Source organism: Eschrichtius robustus, chromosome 20 (genome assembly GCF_028021215.1).
Source record: "Eschrichtius robustus isolate mEscRob2 chromosome 20, mEscRob2.pri, whole genome shotgun sequence".
Taxonomy (NCBI): domain Eukaryota; kingdom Metazoa; phylum Chordata; class Mammalia; order Artiodactyla; family Eschrichtiidae; genus Eschrichtius; species Eschrichtius robustus.
In genome coordinates, this window is record NC_090843.1 from 65,573,666 (window position 1) to 65,585,779 (window position 12,114).

The 12,114-nt window shown below is 48.1% G+C and overlaps 1 protein-coding gene across 7 annotated transcripts in view; it reads left to right on the forward strand.

The window, feature by feature from the left end:
* Positions 1–12,114, forward strand: part of SHMT1 (serine hydroxymethyltransferase 1) — a 77,556-nt gene that overhangs the window by 46,163 nt on the left and 19,279 nt on the right. For 2 of the 7 annotated variants that reach the window (XM_068531509.1, XM_068531515.1), the window contains exon 1: positions 9,717–9,829. The exons of 3 other annotated variants lie outside the window; for them this stretch is intronic. The gene's annotated coding sequence lies outside the window, so the exon portion shown is untranslated. Of the gene's footprint in view, positions 1–9,716; positions 9,861–12,114 lie in introns of those variants that run through there. 2 more of the 7 variants (XM_068531511.1, XM_068531510.1) reach the window with 2 other exon arrangements.

Below are 12,114 nucleotides of genomic sequence, written 5' to 3' on the forward strand. Positions count from 1 at the left end.
TGAGAGAGCCCGTGTGCCGCAAACTACAGAGCCCACATGCCCTGGAGCCTGTGCAGCACAGCTAGGGAAGAGAAAACCTGCACACCACAACTAGAGAGAAGCCTGTGCACCACGATGAGGAGCCTGCGTGCCGCAATGAAAGATCTGGCGTGCTTCAAAGAAGATCCCACGTGCTGAAACTAAGACCTGATGCAGCCAAAAATAAATGAATAAATAAGTAATTTTAAAAAAAGATAATAACTAGAATGATGACCCATGACCTTATATACCAGGACATTTCCAAAGTTTAGAAATTTCATATAATTTCTAGAATGTCTGTATTAATAACATTTACCCACAGTGTAATCCGGGAAGGCTTATCACTTATTTGACAACGCTCCCCCTGTTTTTTACATACCGAATAATCCTGATTGATTTAATATCTCTCTGAGATGACTCAGGGTTCCCCTGAAGCACCCCGAAGTTAGTTGAAGGTCAATGAACTTCAGTTAGAATTTGATATTTGGGAAGTTTGTCAAAAATATCAAAAAGCTTTCAAAACACTTTGTCAAATAGGATCACAGGTCACTGTGAAACAACACTTATTCACTTAACCAAAATGACAGAAGATTTCAAAAGCAAATACAGATCACTTAAATGCAAAGAACCTCATACAATCTGTCATCTGAAACAGGATTCCAAGAAAACTTTGTTCTCTTAACAGAGAGAGAACTAAACTCAAGTCTTGTACTAGCTTACTCTTAATAACAAAATCCATTTATCTAATTAAATTTAATCCTATCTTAGCCAATCCTGACCATGTACAAAAGCTTTTCTCAGGGTTCCTTTTCCATGAGCCTTCTACAATTTTTTGTATCCATACTATTTTGTCCCTTATTTTCTTTTCCATTCAGAAACAACCAGCTCTAGGACAAAACTAACCTTTTTCTCTTTTTTTTAAATTTATTTATTTATTTATTTTTGGCTGTGTTGGGTCTTCGTTTCTGTGCGAGGGCTTTTCTCCAGCTGTGGCAAGCGGGGGCCACTCTTCATTGCCGTGCGCGGGCCTCTTGCTGTTGCGGCCTCTCTTGTTGCGGAGCACAGGCTCCAGACGCGCAGGCTCAGTAGTTGTGGCTCACGGGCTTAGTTGCTCCGCGGCATGTGGGATCTTCCCAGACCAGGGCTCGAACCCGTGTTCCCTGCATTGGCAGGTGGACTCTTAACCACTGCGCCACCAGGGAAGCCCCCTAACCTTTTTCTCTTTAACAAAATGCATTTCCATTCCTCACACCTTCTTTTACTGAAAGCACACATCTTACTTTCCTGGAATAATGAAATGTTTCCCTTCTTGTTATTTTTTAAAATATTTATTTATTTACTTGGCTGCATTGGGTCTTAGTTGCGGCACACGGGATCTTCATTGCGGTCTGTGGGATCTTTTGTTGTGGCACACAGGCCCTTCATTGCGGCACATGTGGGCTTCTCTCTAGTTGTGGCGCATGGGCTCTAGAGCATGTAGGCTTAGTTGTCCCACGGCAAGTGGGATCCTAGTTCCCCGACTAGGGGTTGAACCCTCATCCCCTGCATTGAAAGGCAGATTCTTAACCACTGGACCACCAGGGAAGTCCCCCCTTATTATTTTAATAGCTTTAATTACATATATTATAATTTTAACCCTTAAAAAGCTTAATCTCCAGTGAAAATCAAGAAGCAAGTAATTGTGATCTGTTTCTCATACCAGCTTCTCCTGATTGGGAAACTTATGCTTTAGTTTTCCTCTTCTAAGAAGGCAAGCATAGGTAAACTTAGACCTGCCCAGCAATTAATGTTCTAGTATTTTATCCTATTTGAAATGACCCAGATAGTCAATGAGTTCTCTTCATTTAACTTCGTTTAGTTTCAAGTTACCAAAATCTGGAGAGACCATATTAGACATTGCCAAAACATAATTATTCCTATAGAGTTTACCTAAAAACTCTTATCTCATTTACATTTACTTTCCTTAAAAGTTTCTTGGGAGTTCCCTGGTGGTCCAATGGTTAAGACTCCAGGCTTCCGGGACTTCCCTGGTGGCACAGTGGTTAAGAATTCGCCTGCCAATGCAGGGGACATGGGTTCGATCCCTGGTCAGTGAAGATCCCACATGCCGCGGAGCAACTAAGCTCATGCGCCACAACTACTGAGCCCGCATGCCACACTACTGAAGCCCACGCATGCTCCGCAACGAGAAGCCACCACAATGAGAAGCCTGTGCACTGCAACGAAGAGTAGCTGCTGCTCACCACAACTAGAGAAAGCCTGGGTGCAGCAATGAAGACCTAACGCAGCCAAAAATAAATAAATTAAATAAAAAAAAAAAAGAAAAATAAAAGACTCCAGGCTTCCACTGCAAGGGGCATGGGTTTGATCCCTGGTTGGGGAACTAGGATCCTGCATCCCATGCAGTGCAACCAAAAAAAAGCAAGTTCCTTAAAAGTTTCTTCACATTGAGTTGCTTTCCTTGTTGGCAAATTTGCAACAGGCATAAGGTCTTATTTCACCTGTAGTAAGCCTAGGTACAGCAGAAATAGTATACTTAACATTGTAAAGACACATCTGTATTAAACTGACAAGCTTAAGCAAGCTTCAATACCAGATATAGATTCAGTATTGAATATTTCCCAGTTTCATTCTGAAATTCGTTCTGGCCAGTTTCTTTTATATTTCTGAGTATTTATATAAGCGCTTAATTTCCTTTAAGCCACTTAAAAAATATATTTATTTATTTATATTTTTTGGCTGCGTTGGGTCTTAGTTGCGGCGCGCGGAATCTTTCATTGTGGTGCGCGGGCTCTTTGTTGCAGCGCATGGGCACCTTTCTAGTTGTGGCATGCAGGTTTTCTCTTCTCTAGTTGTGGCATGCGGGCTCGGTAGTTGTGGCGCACAGGATTAGTTGCCCCGTGGCATGTGGGATCTTACTTCCCGGACCAGGGATCAGGGATCAAACCTGGTCCCCTGCATTGGAAGGCGGATTCTTTACCACTGGACCACCATGGAAGCCCCCTTAAAGCCATTTAAATAGAGCTCTTTTACAGATTAATTTTGGTAAGATACATACAAACATGCAAACATACAGAGACCTCATAGTTCCCATTCCAAAGTTTTAGCCATGAATCAGGTACAACAATGTAAAATCCATCAGTTGCAAAAGAGGTAGAATTCAAATCGGGTTTCTGGTAGATGGAACAAATCAAGGTCACCTGTCTAGATGGTAATCCCTTTTAACTAATATTTATGAAAGACACTTAAGACTTCTATTTGTCCTTGACGAGTCAAGCTCCAAATTACCTACCCCCTTTCCTGAAATTTGCATTTCAAAAAGAAAGCAGAGATAAGGGTTCCTGGAGAAGATCAGGTAGAATATTTGCATCTCAAAGGCATGAAGAGAAAGGCATGTTCCTCCTAGGATGATTTTTTTCCCTTAAGGCCAGAAAAAAATTTTTCCCTCAATACTTACAAGCCTCTTAAGTAGGGGAGGTTTGGGGAGTGATAAAAGGATTTGTGGGTTTCGGATTATTTGGAGCCACACCTCTGGTCCTGTAAAGACTAGATTTGTAAAATAAGGACAGCTTTTTGTGTTTTCTCTCAAAGAATTTGGTGGCCACCTCAAAGATACCAAAAGACTGACACCTAGGTTGGAATGTTTCACTTTCCCTCATTTACCTTAGGGGAGAAGGCCCTCCCCCCTCAAAATTCCTATCAGCTATGGTCAGTTTAGTCAGACTGGTGACCTCCCGTTTTGTTAATCTATTTGCAAACACTTTTGAGCATCCACCCTGGGTTTGAGAAATTTTCTAATGATGGCCCTCAGTTCGGCCTTTGATCTGAAGAGGCTGGCCTACAGCCTCACATGGTCCCATTTCTAAAGGTAGCCTGACTATTTTTAGTCCTTTCCACTCATCCCATGGTTACCCTCTACTCGAATGCTACAAAGTGGAGACATTTGTGGCATTATGTGGTTGTCTGGATTTGTCCACTCAAAGGCAAAGAGGTGTTGGGAGTCTGGGTGCAGGGGGATGCTAGAGAAAGCATCCTTTAGGTCTAGCACTGCGAACCAGTTTGCAGTCTCTGGCACTGGGGTCGATATGGTGTATAGATCAAGGACTATCGGGTGAGGGTGAACTGGAACCACTGCCTCATTAACTGCCCTCAGGGCTTGAACAAACCTGTATTCTCCACTGTTTCTTATGGGCAGAATGGGGGTATTACACAGAGATCGGCAGGGTCGTAACAGCCCATGTTTTAAGAACTTGGTTGTTAAAAGTCGGATACCTGTTGAGCCTTGGGTCTCAAGGGACCCTGTCTCTTCCACGGGTAATCAGCATTGGGTTTTAACGAGATATGAACTGGGGGCACATTGGTAGCTTTGCCAGGACCTCAGTGTCCCAGGCAGTGAGGTTCACTTGAGATACAATATGGGGTGTAATGGAGACCTCCTCTGGCCTGAGACTGAGGCAGGTTCCCACGGCTGGGTGCCTTCTCTGTGAGGGTCTCCAAGTTGGAGTACTGTCTGGAATTTAGTGAGCAAGTCCCTTCACAGCAGGGGATGGGGCACTCAGACATGAGCAGAAACTGACGTGCAAGGGTAAAATTTCCTAGCAAGCAGCTGGCGGCGGGGCGGGGGGGGAGTGTTCTGAATCACTTGGCTTGGGCCATCCATCAACCCCCGTTATCATACAGGATTGTACAAGGGTCCAGGGAAACCCGTTATCATACAGGATTGTACAAGGGTCCAGGGAAACCCGTTATCATACAGGATTGTACAAGGGTCCAGGGAAACCCGTTATCATACAGGATTGTACAAGGGTCCAGGGAAACCCGTTATCATACAGGATTGTACAAGGGTCCAGGGAAATCGGTCAGCACAGAGTGGGCAGCCCGCGTATCTAATAAGAAAATAACTCTTGTACTGGCCACGTCAAGGGCTGCCCGAAGCTCCTCCGGAGACACGACCAGGAGTCCTTTGGGAGCCATGGAGGGTCCCGGGCCCCATCACTCTTTGGTCCTATCAGCCGTCGTTGGTTTGGGAGCCCTGAGTCGCCTTTGGGACCGAAGGCAGGACCCAGTTCCAGTGGTCCTTGTGTTTACATTTTGGACAGGGTACTGCTGGCCCTCTTCCTCATGGGTGACATTCATCTTCCTGGCTGCACTTCAAACAGATCCCTTCTTGGCAGGGCCTCTGATCCAGGCCTCCTGGATCCTGTCCCTGCCGTGGGCTTTCTCAAGGGAGGGTAACCCTGAGCGGTGCAGGGGCGATGGCTGCGGCCAATAACTGTGCCTTTCGTTGTTGTCCCTGATGTCCCAAAAATGTAAGAAGGGAGTGTGCTGCCAGAGACTCTAGTGGGTGGAGCCCCTCAAGGGAGTGTCACAGGGATAAATCCTGGTGGCAGTTTAGGAGATAGTATAATTGGCTTGATCCATGATGGCCCCCAACTCCAGGGCAGGGGATCACAGCAGAAGAGGTGTTTAATTAAGCAGGGGAAACTGGGCTTGTGGCTGTCAGGCCATGAGAAAGGGTCTGTTTGGCAAAGACAACAGTGGGGTCCCTGTGGGCACCTGAAATCTTTCTGAGAAAGAAAAAGAGAAACAAATAGAGCTGAAGGGTAGGGCTGGAGCTGTAGAGATAACAATACAAGGCAAAAGCTCCCCTCAGGATATGGTCTTTGTGCTGTTGAGGAGGGGCACCTCTTCACAGAAGTAAAACAGAGGTAACACCCCACCTGCTGGCAAAGCCGGCAAGGAGGCTGCAGGACCTGTAGACAGTGTAGGAAATCAGGAGGGGATGAGAAAAGGAGGATATAAGAGAAATCTGGGACAGGAGGGAAGGTGTACAGCCAGGACACTTCCCAGGCCAGAGATTCGTAGGCCCACTGAGAAAGGAGCTCCACCACTACCTCTGCTCAGGGGTTGATAAAGTCCGAGACCGCCATGTGTGACCAGGGGTGCAGTGAGGCCGTGAGCGCTGAGCGGCACCCAGGGAGGGCCGAGCCACAAATCTAGCTGGAGGCCCCCGTAGTGCCCCATTTGGGCCCCCTGATGCAGTTCTGGCATTCTGGAACCAGGCTGAGACGAAGAACGAGTAAGGAGGCGGAATCGGGCTTGAGGAGCCGCGGACGGGAAACTCACCCAATCAGGTTGCCAATGGCTTGCCACGGTCTTAATTTGGAAGTCCGAGTGGTGGTCTCTGTGGATCATCTCAGGTCCAAAGAGATAAGAGTGATAGGGAGAATGAGGGAGATCGAGGGGAGAAAAGCCTTGGGCCCGGCAGGCTCCTTCAGGGCCAGAGTGCTGGTCTCTGCCCAATCTCGCAGGCAGCATCAGCCGCCACCTAAGGGCTACTTGAACTTTCAGGGCTCGGGACAAGTCCCGGCCACCCTCCGCAGAGGGGAGCCATAGCTCAGTAGGCGGATCAAGACTATGCCCTTTGATGCCCCTTTCGTGGTCACCACAAAAGCTGTTGCAGGAGAATGGGGGAGTGAGAGAATAGTCATGTCTCAGGTCTCGCGCGAGTTCCTGGGACGGGACAGACCAGCAAGTGAGGGTCCTTGGCTTCACACAGGAAAGAATTTAAGGGCGAGCCATAGTAAAGTAGAAGTGAGTTTGTTTAGCGAGATACGCACACATTCCTCAGGCAGAATGCAGTCCCTCTCAGAAGGTGAGAGCAGCCCTGGGGTATGGAGTTTTAGTTTCTCTGGGCTGGGTAATTTCATAGGCTAACAAGTGGGAGGATTATCCCAATTATTTTGGAGAAGGGGCAGGGATTTCCAGGAATTGGGCCACTGCCCACTTTTTGGTCTTTTATGGTCAGCCTTTGAACTGTCTTGGTGCCTGAGGTGTGTCATTTAGATGCTAATGCATTACAGTGAGCATATAATGAGGCTCAAGGTCTACTGGAAGTTGAATCTTCCACTATCTTGGGCCTAATTGGTTCTAACCAGTTTTTATTGTATCCTCAAAGGCTGTGTCATTCTTTTGATGGTTTTGCTCTGCTCCTTCATTCCTGTCTCAGGAGGAACAACAAACTTCTCCTATCTTTATGACAGGAGGTAGTTTTGCAACTTAGAAGGAGGCTCCTACCCACCCACAGTCACTTGGAAATAGCTGTACTGGATCCTTCACATTTCCGTTTCAAAGAGATGGCTCCCAGGTTCTTGAGAACGACATTCCTGGGTCATAAATTTGACAAAAGACCTATCTAGTCTTCAAAAGGATTTATATACATTTCAAAGAGATGTTACCAAACTGAACTTGCATCTGCTCACCTGATGCACTGCAAAGCCAACCTACTGACACAAGGTTGTGGTGAAATAAAGTACAGCATTTACTGCAGGGCCAAGTAAGGAGAATGGCAGCTCATGCTCAAAAGACCCAAACTCCCCAATGGTTTTCAGGAGGGTTTTTAAAGATGATATTAAGGGTGAGGGTTCAAGGGTGTGTGATCAACTCGTGACCATTCTTCTGATTGGTTGGTGGTGAGGTAACAGGGTAGTGTTTTGGGAATCTCAATTATCAATTTTTTGGCTCTAACCGGTCTGGGGTCTAAGACGTGCTGGTGGGCAGCATGCAGCTAACTTCTTCCACCTGGTGGGGGTTTTAGTTTCTGCAAAACAGTTCAAGGATACGACTCAGGATGTTATCTGTAGCCCTTGAGGAGGAACTAAAGGTTCTTAATTTGTTTATGGATAAATTATTATTTTATCTTGCTTGACTGCTTTCCTTTGTTTCTGCATTTTCTCACTTCTCTGATTAAATTTGCTTTTTGGAACTTGGGAAAGCTTAGGAGGCTAAAGCCTTTCTACAAATAAGAAGCAGGGGACACGGGGGGGGGGGGGGTGTCTGTTCCCAGGAAGGTCCTGCAGGGTCCTGCTTTGTTTCAAAGAAGAGAAAGCACAAGTTTTCTAAGGTAAATGCTCAAAGAAAATGGAGGGGAGGGAAATCTCTTATTTAAACTGGGGAAATTAAGCCTTTTATTTTAAGTTTGTATTTATCTTTACAATCTACTTCCTGCTTGATGCTCTAAATTCCAAAAATCCATGGGGGATCGGGGGGAGTGGAGGGCAGGGGAACTAGGGGAAGGAAGGGAGTCACTAGGCAAAAAAGCATTTGACAAAATCATTCTCACTACAGTTGATCCTCGAGGAGGATGAGTTTGAACTGTGCGGGTCGACTGGTATGAGAGTTTTTTTTTGTTTTTTTTTTTTTCTATAAATACTTACTACAGTACTACACGATCCATTGTTGGTTGAATCCTTGGATGTGGAACCACGGACACAGAGGGCTGATCTTAAAGTTGTGAGTGGATTTTTGACTTTGCAGGCATTGGGGCCCCCAACCCCCAAGTTGTTCAGGGATTAACTTTATATGCATTGCAGTGCATGACTCCTGGAAATAACAGTGCTTCCTCTCTGAATTGTTATGGATCCCTACTCTCTCATTGTCTTACCCTGGACTTTTCCGAGTCAGCTTTGAATCCATTCACTGTGACATCAGCGACGTTTGTTGCAACATTTTGGAAATTGCTTGACATCGTAAGAGGTAAAGTGTTGTAGGTACGTTGAGAACTGAAAGATCAGGAGCTGCTAAAGAAAAAAATATTCAATGACACAGTAAGGCAGATTTTATTCAAGGGGGCGGGGACTCTTTCAGTAGGTGTAGGGACCACTGCCACGGAATCTTGCAGTTGGGGACAGAGATTGGGCTCAACTCTGAACACAGCAGGAGCAGTGGAAATTTATAGCCAAGGAACATGGTGAGGTTGGTGGATGGAAAATTACTAAGAGGAAACATCGGGGGTGGGGGGGGGTCAGGGTTTCTGACATCACATCAAGTTTCTGATGTGATGTCAGAAACTTGATGTTTCTGGCTAAACTGACCAGGCCTGGGTGATCAGACATCACCGAGGATCGTAGAGGATGAGGATCCAATCAGATATGGAGAATGGGGAGGGGGTGGGTGCGTGGGGGTAGGGTTCTGTCTAAACTGACTTAGCAGGATTCTTGCTTAATTAAATCCGACAACACAGAGACAAACAGGAAGGTCCAAAAGTCCGGCTTCCGTCAGGGAGAGAACCTTTGTCAGCGCTTTCCCTATATCGTGCAGCCCCTCGGTTTTTTAATTCTTAACAATGGTTTATATTATTGAGCCCTTACTGTGTGTCAGGCACAATGTCAAGTGTTTTGCATACGTCTGTGAGTCCTCCCCACAGCCCTGCCAGGCAGATATAATTATCTCCAATTCAAAGATGAGAAGTATGAAACTCAGTAAGTGAAGTGACTGGTCTAGGATTCTGTACGTGCAGAGTAATAGTGTCGGAGTTGGAACCCACGTTTGTCCTATTTAAATGACCACTGTGCTAACCTGTAAGTAGGACAATGCAAAAGTTAAGTGTAGCAACAGAATCCACCCCTAATCCTCCGTCTTCTCGGAAATCCCCGGCCTCTGGCCCGCAGCCCGGGCGGATGGCACCATGTTCCCCGGCCCAGGTGAGCAGGGGCACCTCGCCACTGTGCTGGGCGGGGCCCAGCCCGCTGCAGCCAATAGCGCGGGCGCCTCCGGGGGCGGGGCTCGCCCGGTTTCGCGCTCTGACTGGACGCTTCGGGGGCGGGGCTCGCCGGGATGCGCGCTCTGATTGGGCGCTCCCGGGGCGGGGTCGGGCCGGGGCGGTGCGCGCCAGGTTCTGGTGCCTGCCTAACGCGCGGATCACGTGGCGGCGGGCGCGGGATTGCGGGTTCGGACTCCGGTGTCGCCGGCCGCAGCGAGGGGCGCGGTGTACCAGGTAGCACTTAACCGCGGCTCCGAGAAGCGGGGTCGGGTGAGTGCGGAGCGCCTTGCTGGTGCCTGGGGTGAGGGGCCCGGCGGAAGTGCGCGCGCGCGGCCCCGGGTCGAGACCCGTGCGGGTGTGGGGGCGGTGGCCTCGGCCTCAGCTGCGAAGGCTCGCTGCCCGTGCTGGCGGCCGCCTTGCTCGTGGAGCACTTTAGGTTTCGGTGCAGCGTGTCACCTCGCCACAGTATCCTCCCGGCGGGGCTGCAGCCGAGTGCTGTCCTGTAGCCCATTTCGCAGGCGGGGAAGGGGAGGCTCGGAGAGGGCGGCGGGCCTGGGAGCCTCCTTGCAGCCTGCACAATGGCGGAGCCCGCGCGGTGCCGCTGCACGTGCGGTCGCCATACGGGGCGGGCCTGCGCCTGGCTTCCCCATCCCTCATCCCGGCCTAGGAGACAAGCACTGCCCTGTGGGGTTCTTGGCCCGGGGCCCTGCGCGTCGAGGTCCAGGAAGTTAAGCGACCCTTGGTCAGCTGAGGCCGACACAAACATGCGCTTCAGTCGGGCAGAGTTGGCGGACTGGAAACACCAGGTTCTTATGGACTCATGATTTTTTTACTTGAAGGAACATGCAGGGGACGTGGGCGATTGTGCTTTTATTTAGTGCAGTGTTACGGAAAAGAGTTGATTCTGACTCTCACTATTATAAGCCACTTAGCTTCTGAGCCTGTTTCCTCCTATATAAAGTAGGGAACAGGGACAGGTGGTAGTTCCCTCAGGAGACTTCTGGCTGGTCCCACTTGTGTGACAAAGGCCCAGGGAAGACCTGGGGGCATGGAGAGGCTGGTAACCTTGGCAAGTGAATTCACGTACTTGGACTGTTTCCCTCGGGTTGAGGTGAGGATCATGCCAGAGGTTAGTGACATTTCTCCAGTGGAAGCACCGACAGTGTAACATAGTAACCGCTGCAGTGAGTTGTGTTTTCCTGGGGTGCTCAACTGGGGTTACTGAGTGGTAGTAACCTGGCTCTAAGATCCCCAGGTGTCTTTCATAACAATAGTAGCTGCTGATTTTTGAGTAGTTACTCTGCCTGGCCCTGTCTGAGTGCTCTGTGTCTGGTACCTCATTTAACTCCCAACTAACTCAGAACTGTCGTCCCTGAGTCATATATGAGGGGACCGACAAACAGGTGTCAGCACCTGGGGCTGCACATTAGGAAGTGGGGGCGGGGCTTGAACCCCACAGGCTGCCTCTGCAGTGAGTTCAGCACAGCTCCCCCGGGTGTGGTCTTCACCGTTGGGAGGTGGAGAATGGGAGGGGTCCAGCCCGTGAGATGTCCACCTGCTCTTCCATAAGGAACCTGGATCTTCTCCAGTTGGGTTTCTCTAGTTGTTAGTTTCAGACAGTTATTTCTCAAACAGGTGCATTGGGAAATAACTTGTCAGCTATGTACTGTCAAGGTGAGAATCTGTTCTCCCATCCCAGCTCTGGCCTTTGGGCCCTCAGATCTCATCTCCCGTGTCTCTGTTTTGTTCCTGATTTCTGCCCCTCAGCAAGTGAAACCTTTTCCCATTGTAGGGCCTTTGCTCTTGGTGATGGCTCTTTCCCCCCATCTCGTAAGTTTGGTTCCTTTCCACTGTTCAGATCTTAGCTCAGGCACCTTCCACGGCCGGTCTTCAGAAGCCCGCCACCCATTTATTGCCCTCATAACAGTCATCACCCCCTGAAGTTATCCTGTGTATTTCTTGTTTACTTTTTTAGAGCCTGCTTTTCATAAAAGCAGGGCCTCTGTCTTGCTGACCCTAGTATTCTTAGCGCCTAGCTCAGTGCCTGGGGTATAGGAGTCACTCAATAAATATTTGTTGAAGGAATGAATGAATCCATTGTAGGCTAATAGTAGTGAAGTAAAGCTCCTAAATACCAAAAGCTTATTTTGAATTAAACATAGAATTACTATATGATCCAGCAATTTCACTTCTGGGCCTATATCCAAAAGAATTGAAATCAGGGACTTGATATTTGTACACCCGTGTTCATAGCAGTGTTGCTCACGATAGCCAAGAGGTGGGAGCAGCCCAGGTATCAGCAATGGATGGATGGACAAACAAAACATAGTCTATCCATACAGTGGAGTATTACCCAGCCTTTAAAAGGAAGGAAATTCTGACACATGCTCCAACATGCGTGAACTTTGATGACATTATGCTATGTGAAATAAGCCAAACACAAAGGAGAAATATTGTGTGATTTCATTCACGTGACGTACCTGAAATAGTTAAATTCATAGAGATAGAAACTAGAATAGTTTTTACCCCAGGCTGGAGGAGAAGGGAACGGAGTA